General features: G+C 40.7%; 1 protein-coding gene across 1 annotated transcript in view; it reads right to left on the bottom strand.

Annotated features, from left to right (window-relative positions):
* frmd6 (FERM domain containing 6) overlaps window positions 1–12869 on the bottom strand; it is a 36850-nt gene that overhangs the window by 11625 nt on the left and 12356 nt on the right. The gene's annotated exons all lie outside the window — the stretch shown is intronic.

Below are 12869 nucleotides of genomic sequence, written 5' to 3'. Positions count from 1 at the left end.
AAAACATTCTGTTGAAATATAACAATGCTTTGTTTCTGCAAAGAAGAGAAACATTGTGGGCCAGGTGGTCATTAATCCTTGTACTGTTGACATAAACCATGCGGTCTTATTACAGCTGGTCATTTGATGCACAGCGTGGCAGGGAACCAGCCACTCAGGAGTCTGCTGACAAATCATGAATCTCTGCATTGCTGACAGTAACAACACACGTAATTTCTGCACACAACCGTAAACATGTGCACATTACGCCAAAATCAGCCTGAGCATGAATATTAGAAGCATTCAAAAGCATGCACACTGACTCTCCTCCCATCAACATTTGTCAGGTGTTTCTACAGAGCACATAAACTGGTGGAAGTGGGACTAATCAGAAGTAATCCTCTAATGGGATCACTTCCTTCCATCACATATTGTAATTCCAGAAAGATAAAGTGATGGAAGTAATCCATAGATCCTCACTGGCAAACAAAGCATTAGGTGATCCTTTATTCTCTGTTGATAACACTCAGCAAAACTAAGCATCTGCAATCTGACAGACATTTGATCCAGTTTTAATGTTAATAATAATGCAAAATATCTTTTGAATTATGACATTTTAGAAGCTGGTTTTTGCCAGAACAATGCAATAATTAGATTATGCTAAACAATTGAAATTGTCATGGTCTGTGTCTGCGTTATCCTCATGTGTCTCCTGGTGTTCCCCATTTGCCCTCTAGGTTTCCCTCCTCAGACTTCCCTCTCCCAGGTCCTGTGCTCTCTTGGCCCCCTCTTAGCCAGACCCCTGTAGTTTCTTTCTGTAGTGTTTTCCTTTAGTGTCAGCTTCCCCTTAGAATATTAGTTATGGTTCATGCCTTCCGGTCTTTTGTTTTTCTCTTAGATCATTTTCTTTTGTTACAGCCTTTCATAATTTAGTGTGTTTTTTCCCACCAGCGTTTTCTTCCTCCTCCCTGAGTTAGTAATTGTGTTCACCTGGTCCCTCTCCCCACACACCTGCAATTCATCTCCCTCTCATCTTCCCAGTCTATATAAGCCCTGTCTTGTCTCTGTGTGGTTGTCGGTCCATTGTATTTCTCTCAGCATTTGTTCGTGCTCTGTCTGAGCTTTTCGTCTCTAGGTCTTCGTGCTCTTAGTGAACTTCTTGTCTCTAGGTTTTTTGGTGCTCTAAGAGAGCTTTGGGTGTCCTGTGCTCCAGGACTTTTGGACTTTGGCCTTGGATTTATTTTTGTTCTTTTATCCTGCAAATAAAAGGATTTTTACTTTGAACCAACTTCTGCCTCTTGTCATCTGGGTAATCTGCATATTTGGATCCTAAACATCCCCACAACGTGACAAATCTCCCCAGAAGACATGTGATCAAATCATTTAATATGTTTAACTGAGAGCTGAACTGCACTGTCTTAAGAAATTTTTATAGATTTTCATTTAAAGACTATTTAATGTTCAAAACTTATTTAAAAAGACACAAAACCTTTCAAGTAAGTGTGCTGTATTATGAAATTTTTTCCAAACAATGCAACACAAAAATTCTCATAAAATGAATAAAGTTGAACATATTTTAAATGAAATATGAGCTAAATGTGATCAAACACAATTTTCTAAATGGTTTTGAACTGAAGCAAAAAGTGCAAAAACAGAAATAAAAATTCTTTCTGCTTTCCTGATACATTTAATCGTTGTTCATGTTTTACTTTTGCTCATAGAAGTAAAGTTTTGCTTCACTAGTGAATAACTGCAGGTAAAGTGATGCTTTGCTGCATTTTATTGTTGAGAATATTAAAATAAAGTTGGAGGTATATCCTTTTTCTCTGCCTCTCGATCAGTTGATCTGAGAGTTTGACAGCTGTGCGAAGCACGGAGCAAGAGAGGGACTTCAGATCATGCTTTATTACTAAATGGGATAATCAGCTGAAACTGTTGAGGGAAATTTGTGAAAGTTAAATCACAGGAGATGTCCAGAAAGTTTGGAAGCCTTATCATGTGATAAAAAATGAACAGCATTTAATTTACGTTAACAAGCCATTACTGCAGATAGGACTTTACTGTCGCCCTGAATATTTTACTGAGGATGTTTTTCTGCTCAACATCAGGCTCCTTAAACCCAAACCAGGTCTGTATAACCAAAGTTACCCCACAGTTTTACAAGCATGTCTTCATCAAACCGCTCCAGCTGCAGGCACTGTGTTCAAAGTTGACAGAAATGGGCATTCAATCAATCTGCACATCCACAAAAATGCTAATTCTCAGTTACATCCTACAGAACAGGGCTGTACGTTAACATTTTTAGCTTATAGCACTGGTGCTACGAAGGTCATAGCACAGAATAAAAAGTTGTAGCACCAGCATAAAACAATTGTTACAATCTCTAAAAACCAAAAGTAGTTTTTACAATTACACAAACATCAGTAGTGCATATAATTAAAACACAATTACAACCACCAAAGCTAATTCCTGGTAATGCTAGTCTCACTCACGTACTTGACAATAAAGTTGATTCTGAAATATCTCCAGACATTATTGTTAGTGTAATTAAAAAAATAAACATTTTATTCTAATTAGTGTAGATTTGTTCATTACAGAGGTCCATTGTCAACGACATAGACATAGAAGAATAGACACCATGCCGATCGCTACAGTGTATGATAGTTGCATTGTCGTGGTCTACTTTTATAAACGTTATGGGTAACAGCATATTCGTGGAGATCTGGAGCTCTCAAACTGTGAGAGAGAGCCAATTATAAACACACGCCAGAATGAAAGCTCACTTAATTATTCATCAGACAAAAATGCGAGTTTGGTTTACACCCCCCCCCCCAAAAAAACCAACAAGTTCACGAATGATCGTTCAATCAACTTGTTCAGGCACAACACCACCGTGTTGTATTTATAAACTTTTCCCTTCACAGATGTACCTTAGTTTGTTGCAGGTTGTGTTTTTGTTTCCTCTTCTTCGTTTGTTTTTCTGTTCTGGTAGGCTGCAGCTATTGACTATTTTAGTATTTGAATATTTTATTGAATCTTCCAATTAATCAAATATCCCATTTGACAATGTTTCAAGTGAAAAGAGACTGTGGTCTGCTGCTTAAAATATTAAATAAAACAACAAAATTATGAAGCTGAAATGTCAGACTCTTGTTATAAAAGGCTCAATAGGGAGCCTAAAGCCGGATTCATGCTTAAAGGGGCATTATGGAAGTTTGACAGCCAAAACATGTATAGAAATAATACATTTCTTCTTCATACATTCTCCTGCAATGCCCTGGTCCTGTAGAATGAGCCCTGGCATGTTTACTGTGATTGCCTGTTTTTCTGTAAAATCACAGAGAAAGAGAGCTGCTCGGGTCGAGCAGGCTGCTTCATGCGTGTTCACGCTCAGGCATAGCCCGTAGCATTTTCTATCCGTAGCTTTAGCAGCAGAGAGAGAGGCAGTTCTACTTTGTTGCTGTTCCTAACGCCTAGTGACAAAGCTAGCTACATTTCTGAGGACCCTTAGCTACTTTCTGTATAACTTTCTTCTAGATATTTCCTGCAAATTAGCAACAAAATAGCCATTTTCGCTCCGAACCGTTCTTTGAATTTTGTTTCAGCTATTATCAAGGATTAAGGCTGCACAATATATCGAAAAATTATCGTCATCGGGATAACAGGACGTGCGATAGGCCCATCGCAAAGCACGTCAAAAACGGTGATAAATGTTTGGTTCAAACATTTCCATCCGTGTCATACATCAACTTTTTGTAAACCAGCTCTGTTTTTTATGCGGAAGTATTGTTTGACCAATCAAATGTAGCCCTTCTGATATGCAGCCAATCAGATGGGTCCATTCACGTAATACGCCCGCCCCCTACCCTTAGGATGGAAAGCAACACCCGAACATTAGCGGCGCAGTTCCCTTGTTTGTCATGCTGGCTCAGAGCAACGAACACAATTTTGTGCTGAGGCTTCTGGAATCAGCGCTGCTTTCAAACGTGAACGTGAGTCCACTCTTGTGTCGTTAATCATTTTTACCGGGCTGACTCCGACACGTGCCGGTGAACCAACCCACCTTCATGTCGCTAGTGTTCCACCGGATAGTGATGTTAGCCCCAGGCTCCGGTTAGTTTCCAGCTAAAAGGCTACAGCACTCTCCTCCCAGTCCCACCCTGCTAAAGAGGGCCTGGAAAAGTTCCCCCACACATCAAAGTGATTTTTCATTTATGAGCTTTTATAACCTTGTTAATCAGGATAGTTGATTTGCTGCTGCACATAAAATGTCAGTCAGAAGCTCTGCTAGTCGGTTATCTTAGAGGAGCTAGTTCAATTAGTTAGCTTGTTATCAGAATCATAGTTGCAGTTTCATCATCTGAGCTGCTTTTTAAGATCTAGGTAAACTTGTTCAATTTGGGGTTAAAAACAAACGTTTTCACATATTTTCCATGCAGTTTTTTTTGCCAGTTCCTCTTCTGAAAGGTAGACAATTGTTTTTCTCTTTCCCTCAGAAAATCTTAATATTCTCCTAGTTTGGCCCAGCACAGTTCACTTCCCAATTACAGCAACAGCCTTATATCATAACCACGTAAGTGGAGAAAATGCTCAGTAGCAATGAGAGAATTTGCTGTTGCATTTAAGTGCTGTTAACTATTATTTAACATTTAAAGTAGTTTTCTGATTTTTTTATTAATTCAAAAAACCCTGGTAAGGGATGTTTTTCTGTATTTGGAGCATCAGAAAAAGTTTTATGGTGGAGGTGATGTTTTAAAGTCACCGAGAAACTGCATGCATGCAGTTTGTTGTTTTGCTGCTAATACAGTAGCAGGTGCAGCTGCATATGTTTTCAATAAAAATGTTATGTTGTAATGGAATTCATGCATTAGTTTTTGTTTGCTTTGAACCCAGAGCAGACGTCACACGCCAGACAACATCAACACTGCATACTTTAGTATTTGTTCATTTATCGTGAGTAATATCGATATCGCAGTATTAAGCACTGTTATCAAATATCGCAGGTTTTCCTAATATCGTGCAGCCCTATCAAGGATATAAATGTTACTGATACAAAAGACGTCACTGGCGCTTTAGCTCACCTAGTAACACGTCGGACTCTCGTGCAGAAGACCTGGGTTCAATTCTGGATATGAACATAGTTTATTTAGAGTTTATTTTTTACATTAATGGTATTTTTTTTTACAGTAAGATGCCCAAATTTTTATTTGAGACTCGCCGAACGGCATTGCATTCACAGATGAAAAATATGTGGGTTCAACTTTCATTTTGGAACAATTTTTCAAGAGCATGCAGGAGGACTGACCCATCTTAAACCTTTGTCGGCTGTGCTGAAGAGAAAGGTACAGAACCAAATTATTTAATTAATTAGCTGCGCGTTCTCCTGTCCTCTGTCCTCCGGGCCACACACACACACACGGGACTGTCTCGGCTGTTATTTTCATTAAGGGGTGTGCACGTACAGCATGCGCGCCTCGTGCACGAGCCTACTATTGAAGCTGCAGTTACGCTTTTGGCCTGAGGGGGCAATCACAAGCATAAAAATTCAAAACTCGGTAAAGTCCCTTTAAGCAAAAGCACATTTGCGCCCTCCCGCTGCTGCAGCGTCGAATCTCCTCTGTATTCATACTGGCTTGACCCTGTTGCAAAGAAATTCTCCACCAGGACAGCAGGAGGCGCATTCCTAACTTATTGGCCTGAGTTTTTAAGAAATTCTCCGCCAAAACAACAGCGGGCGCACTCTTATGCAGGTGTGCATACTCTTGTAATGACGTGTCTGCCCCACTACTATTTACTATTTGCGACGCGAAAAGATGGACACAGACACAGAGCGAATTCTTATTGAGCAGGAGCTGCTTGAGCTAGAAGAACAACAACTCTGCTCCATCTGCTCCATGTCTTCAGGACTGTGTCAATACTCGCGCTGTTCACATTTTTTAAGGGAAGCTACATCGTGCCGGAAATGACGTTGGGTTGTTTGGCTGGCCAATAACAGACGTCCAGCATACAACGCCGCGTCGGATGTTTAGAAAATAGAGCTCGACTCCAACTGATGTTCCAACATGATCCAACACTGTTGGATTGCCCATATGACGTTGCATCATGGCGATCCAACAGATCCGACATGCTGGAGCAGTGTCAGTATGAATCAGCCTTAAGTCCCCTCCCTTTCTGTAATGTAATGTAGTTTTGTCCGTAAGTACCAGGTGATTTGTGTGTGTGTGTGTGTGTGTGTGTGTGTGTGTGTGTGTGTGTGTGTGTGTGTGTGTGTATTCAATTATTTGTAAGTGTAGGAGCTGAAGTTACACACAAAAATGTAAACAAGTTATAAGAGTTACACATGCATAGATCTATCCACACACACACACAAATCTTTATTTACACACACAGATCTAGATACACATACACAAATCTTTAGTTATGCACACACAGATCTAGACACACACACACAAATCTTTAGTTATGCACACACAGATCTAGATACACATACACAAATCTTTAGTTATGCACACACAGATCTAGATACACATACACAAATCTTTAGTTATGCACACACAGATCTAGATACACATACACAAATCTTTAGTTATGCACACACAGATCTAGATTCACACACAGAACTTCTGAGACTTTTTTCTCCCCATATAATGATGGGGACTTTTCTTCCACTTGTAGTTTAGATTTTCTTAGTTTCACAACCATCGTGTTTTTCGGAACCCCGCTTGATCGTGAGCCTGGTACCAGCTAGCATTAGCTAATTTGCCCATAGTTGCACTTTTCATCCCAAACTTTGGACCATTTCTGCCTTTGTGTCTTTGCTGTTTTTTCTGTTTACTCCACAGCACCTAGATTAGCGCACTGTGCGCCAGTAAAAGGCATTCCTCTAATAACAAGGAACTTACAATGGTTCAATAAAGATCTGGGGAAGAAATTAACTTGAAAAGATGTTGCATGACTGTTACATCTAAACATAGTTTATCACACAGAGAGATTTTTTCATCGCACATGCAACATATATGTCGCACTGTACAGCCCTGCAGAAAACGAAGACGGCTTGCCATCAAATTTAAAATACGTCATTATTTGGGCAGTAAGTTTTTGTAATCGCCATCATTTGACTGCATGACAGCTTGCTTGCTAATACTATGCCTGCAAATCACCCTTAGATTCACTTTTTTGTAATGACTCTGTTCATGACAAGAGGTTTGTCTAGGATGACCAAAAAATGCACAGCGTGGCTCGAGCTTAATGCATAATAAAATGTCACGAGTAAGGACATCCACACATCTGTGTCCATAATGTTAGTTTAAAGGTATACTGAATGGTCTTTAAACCTGGCTCAGAAGAAATGATGTTATTTGCATTTTTAATCATAAATACGACTCCTGTCTTGACACCATACACCCATCCTAACATCACATTGAATAAGAAATACCTCCTTTTCATTGCTGTTGTAGGAGTGACTGATGCAATATTAGAGTCTATTTAAAGTCAAACCTGCATAAAATAAATAACTAACCACCTTCCTTCCTCTCAGTCTGAAACATGGATTCTGTCAAAGTGTCCTATTGCATGACTGCACAAAAAAAACTCACAGACATGACTTCTGTCACTGCTTCACCTCTCTTTCTTAATTTTCACCTCAACTCTAGTCGAAGTAGCACCTCCAACAGCTGGAGAGCACAAGACGAAAGAGAAGAAAACCATAGCTGCTTAAAAAAGGAAGAACAAGGTTGAAGGCTGTCATGACACTGATTTAGCAAAACCTTTAGGTACAACGTCAAAGCTTAAGAAAAACAAGCACCGGTGGATGCACGGTAAAGAGTGAGACAACACGAGAGAGGGAGATGGAGTGAGGCAGCGCTCAGGGCTTTGGCATGAAAAAAAAAACTGCTGCTGTCAGGAGAATTCCTCACTAACATCTGCTTCTCATTCCAACAATGGCACCCTTTGATTCCTGTTTCATACAACACACTGCAGCAACACCAGCACCATGTGCACACAATCTTCTGACAAAATCCTGAAACACGGAACAGTACACGTGATGTAAACTGTAATTCTTGATCCAGAGTCAAATCATGTTTGCAAAGAACAAAAAAAACCCAGAAAAGTAAGGCCAGGCATGTGTTTTTTATGCCCAACATTTTACAACATAGAATCTAATCAAATACTTGATTACAAGTTATAAACTGAATTTTTACTGAACTTCTCTAAAGGATCAGATACTTTGACTAACAAGTAAAACTGATTCAACTAGAAAATTTCAAACAATAAAACAAACATACAAAAACGTACCACGATTAATTATTCCTCTATTGTTATTGTTTTCCTGTTTGTTCCTGTTGTTGTGCCATTTCATGCTCATTGTAAAGCACATTAAATTGCCCTGTGTTTGAAATGTGCTATATAAATAAAACTGCCTTGCCTCTACGTATATTTTCTGAGATAAATGTTTGTGAAAAAAGGCCTGTTTCATGAGTTCTGAATAGTGTCACCAATTATATATTTTACATACGTTTAAAGGTGCACTAAGTAGGAATGAAGTAAAAATGTAGCCTGGGCTGCCAGACTCCTCCTCTGTTTAATGCTACACAGAGAAAGGGTCTGGGAACTTTCCTATTCAAATATCCAGACTCCGTGAGAATTGTAACCGAGCCAATCAGCGCTGAGTAGCGTACGTCACACACCATAACGCCGAGTTTGTCATGAACATGGCGACTGAAGCAGTGTTCGCTGCGGCTCTTTCCTCTGCTCTAAATGAATTGAACACGTCTTTAAAACAACAAGTAGAAGCGCTAAAAGCCTTTCTTTTAAAGAAAGATGTTTGCGCTGTCGCCAGACGCCATTTTTGACTACAGCTAAAAAAAAAAAACAGCGTTGCAGACGTCACACACAGCGAAGCTCATAAACAACAAAGACAGTGGCAAAGTTCGCAGTGGCTCTTTAAAACGAAAACAAGTAGAAGCACTAAATGCATTTCTTCTAAGAAAATAAAGGATGTTTGCGCCATTGTCAGACGCCTTTTTTTTTTACTATATCTAAAAAAACTACAGTGTCGCGCAGTAGTCAGCATTTCCATCTTTTTTCTGACAGGTTAGTTTTGAGCTGCCTAGTCCCGCCCCTCAAGTGCCTCTCTGCCTGTGAGTTACCTCTTTCTCTGTGCAGAATTAAACAGGATGGGTCTGGCAGGCCAGGCTAGTAAAAATGACATCCTATGGTAAAATTGGGTTACTGCAACCACTTTAAACAACTCTGGGGCTTTTTGCCAGCTGTCGTCAAATTACAATTGTCTGCGCTGCAGCACTAGCTCACAGCAGACACGGCAACCCCACACTCACTGATGGTAAACAATAGTTACGTCTAGGGTTGTCTTGGTGTGAAATTTGAACCTCTTGATAGGGCTGCTCAATTATGGAAAAAATGCTAATCACGATTATTATTGACAATTGTCAAGGCAATTTTTTTATTAATGTGGATCTATTTATTTATCTTTTTATTATGTCCATTTATCAATTTATTGGGGGGTTCGCTCACACCGTGCCGCAGCGCTCCTCTGTGAGGTGGACAGGATTTCAAGGTGCAGCCAAGGTGTGGAGGGCATCTGTTTTGGTGGCCTGAGGATCAGGTCTCTGCTTTTTGCAGATGGTGTGGTCCTGTTAGCTTCATCAGAACGTGATTTTCAGCTTTCACTGGAGCGGTTCGCAGCCGAGTGTGAAGCAGCTGGGATGAGAATCAGCTCCTCTAAATCTGAGACCATGGTCTTGATTTGGAAATGGGTAGAATGCCTTCTCCGGGTCAGGGATGAGGTCCTGCCCCAAGTGGAGAAGTTTAAATATCTCGGGGTCTTGTTCACGAGTGAGGGAAAACTGGAGCGTGAGATCGATAGGCAGATTGGTGCTGCATCTGCAGTGATGTGGGCGTTGTACCGGTCTGTCGTAGTGAAGAGAGAGCTAAGTCAGAAGGCAAAGCTCTCGATTTACCGGTCGATCTACGTTCCTACCCTCACCTATGGTCATGAGCTTTGGGTAGTGACCGAAAGAACGAGATCGCGGATACAGGCAGCCGAAATGACTTTTCTCCGAAGAGTGGCTGGGCTCTCGCTTAGAGATAGGGTGAGAAGCTCGGTCATTCGGGAGGGGCTCGGAGTAGACCCGCTGCTCCTCCACATGGAGAGGAGCCAGTTGAGGTGGCTCAGGCATCTGGTCAGGATGCCTCCTGGACGCCTCCCTGGTGAGGTTTTCTGGGCATGTCCAACCGGGAGGAGACCTAAAGGTAGACCCAGGACACGGTGGAGGGACTATGTCTCTCACCTGGCCAGGGAACGCCTTGGGATTCCCCCGGAGGAGCTGGCCCAAGTGGCTGGGGAGAGAGAAGTCTGGGCCTCTCGCCTTAGGCTACTGCCCCCGCGACCTGACTCCGGATAAGCGAATGAAAATGGATGGATGGATGGATGGATGGATGGATGGATGGATGGACGGATGGATGGAAAACCTGTCCATAACTACATATTTTTGTCTATTTGATGTCATCATTAAAAAAAATGTGAGATCAGATGATACTCAGTACTCAAGTAGTACTAATCTAGCTGCTGCGGAGAAAAACAGAGAAACCAGCTAAGACACAAAGCCAGAAACAGTTAAAAGTTTGATTTAATAAGCCGTGGCGCTAGAATTTCAGGCGTGTTAATGAGATACACAAACTTTTACTGAACATAGTTTAATTATGGATATATTTAGTTGAAATCATGTTGTTTTGCATGCTATTGAACTGTTTTCTAATCATGTCCTGTTGTTAAAGTAAAAAACGGAGAGGAAAAATGTTTCCCTAGCAGTTTTTAAATTTTCCCGTTTTATCCGATTAATCAAGCTGAGACCCCATCCGATTTATCGATTATCCAAATATTCGTTTGTTGCAGCCCTATATGACACGTCTCACTTTTATGTTAATATTGTTTTATTTGATGCACTCCACTTTGAACTACACCAATCCAGCAACTGCTGCATTTTAATAACTAGTGTTAAAGGTGAATACACCAATATTTGAACGAGAATAATTTTTGTTTTAAACTCTCAGTGACACACTTTGCAGGGGGGATTTGGCATTTAATTTTTCTTGGTGTCTGGAAAAACATCTCCTTTTAACCCCCCTTATTTGACTTTCTGCTCCCTTTATTTTGGTCCAAGATCATTACTGGGCTGGCCCTTTTAAAAACGTTCTACACCCCTGCTTAGTAGACGTAATGAAGTATTTTTAAGTCAGTATAAAATGGACTGAAACACAAATTTACATATTTGGCATTATTGACCAATATCTTTGATTTAATTTATTTGTTAAGAACATCAAGATGCATTACAGTGAACATTATAATAAAGTAAAATTTTCAAGTGCAGAGAGGAGACAACCCATAGAATCTTTTTCTTTGCTTCATTGTTCTGGTGCTGAAAATATCACTAATGCGGATCAAAGGACATACACAGATGAATGCACCTTATTATTTGGAAATAAGTGGGTGTGTTTACATCAATACATTATTTTAAATCTGAAAATGATATGGATTGATCAGAAGTTGCTATGTGTATTGTTTATTTGAAAACTATTTACAAAGCAGCCTGCAATTGAGATTAAATAGTTTTGATCACAATAGTAAAGGAACTACAGAACAAGTTTTTCAATAAAATCAGAACATTAATATTTAAGTGCATGAATTAATACCATGCAGAAGGAACTAGGAAATATGAAATACTAGAACCAGACACAACTTTTTAATTTTTTTTAATTATAATTTGATTAAACTGATGGATTTAAACAAGGATTTTTTTTCCTAGCGTTGTTGGTATTTTTCCCACACGCAGTTAAACAAAACAATGTTGATTAAGGTGTGTATGTGAGAGAGATAGAGAGGGGGGGGGGGAGAGAGAGAGAGAGAGAGAGAGAGAGAGAGAGAGAGAGAGAGAGAGAGAGAGAGAGAGAGAGAGAGAGAGAGAGAGAGAGAGAGAGTGAGTTAAAATAATTTTAAAAAACCAGACCGGAGCGGAGGCAGTGACCGACGCATGCACAAGCCGTTTTCAGCTCTGTCTTGTCAAATGCACCACGTACGTTACGAAAAAAGTAACTTTAAATATTGAACTGAAAAAGAGGCAAGCTGAAGAAAACCTAGGGAGCTCTGAAGAAACGTGAGCAACAGTGAAGCAAGCACAGAGAGATCCGTTACTGTCTGTGTGTACGTGGATGCCTGGGCCGAGCTGACTGAGCTCCCGGCTGCAGATTTTGTGTGTAGGGAGGGGCGGGCACTCTATGTGACTGACCAATCAGAGAGCGTGAAGACAGTCAGTTACCCAATGAGGATTTTCCTTCAGCACGATTACAGATATTTACGAGTTTTACTCGTTTTATGCTCGTATTCGTCAAAAATGCTTTATCCGTACCGGATACTAGTCTGAAATGAGTATCCGGCTCATCCCTAGCTGTAACCACCCTGCCCAGCCTCCTCCTCCTTGCTGCCTGCCGGCTGTGATCATAAGCAACAACAGAGTAGTTCCCGCTGCTTCTTCGGGAAACGGCGCAAAAAAAAAAATAAAAAATAAAAAAACAATAAAACTTGGGATCTTGTAGGTCTGGGGCTGGGATTTCAGGCGTGGCGGGCCGCCACGGCTACGCCTATGTAAGGGAAACACTGCCTATAGCAGGGGTCGGCAACCTGTTCAAATCAAAGAGCCATTATTACCCATTTCCCACAATAAAGAAAACACTGGGAGCCACAGCAGCCGCGGCGTTGTGGGCGGGGCCTACCTTCAGACAGCAGAGAGCTGCTTTAACCAATCACAACAGGTGACAGCAGCCGGTACCGGTCGCTCGTGTACATCAAAGTTATCTTTCATAAAAAGATAATC

Source organism: Nothobranchius furzeri, chromosome 18 (genome assembly GCF_043380555.1).
Source record: "Nothobranchius furzeri strain GRZ-AD chromosome 18, NfurGRZ-RIMD1, whole genome shotgun sequence".
Taxonomy (NCBI): Eukaryota; Metazoa; Chordata; class Actinopteri; order Cyprinodontiformes; family Nothobranchiidae; genus Nothobranchius; species Nothobranchius furzeri.
The sequence above is the reverse complement of the archived record's forward strand: the minus strand, read 5'-3'. Positions and strand labels throughout refer to the sequence as shown.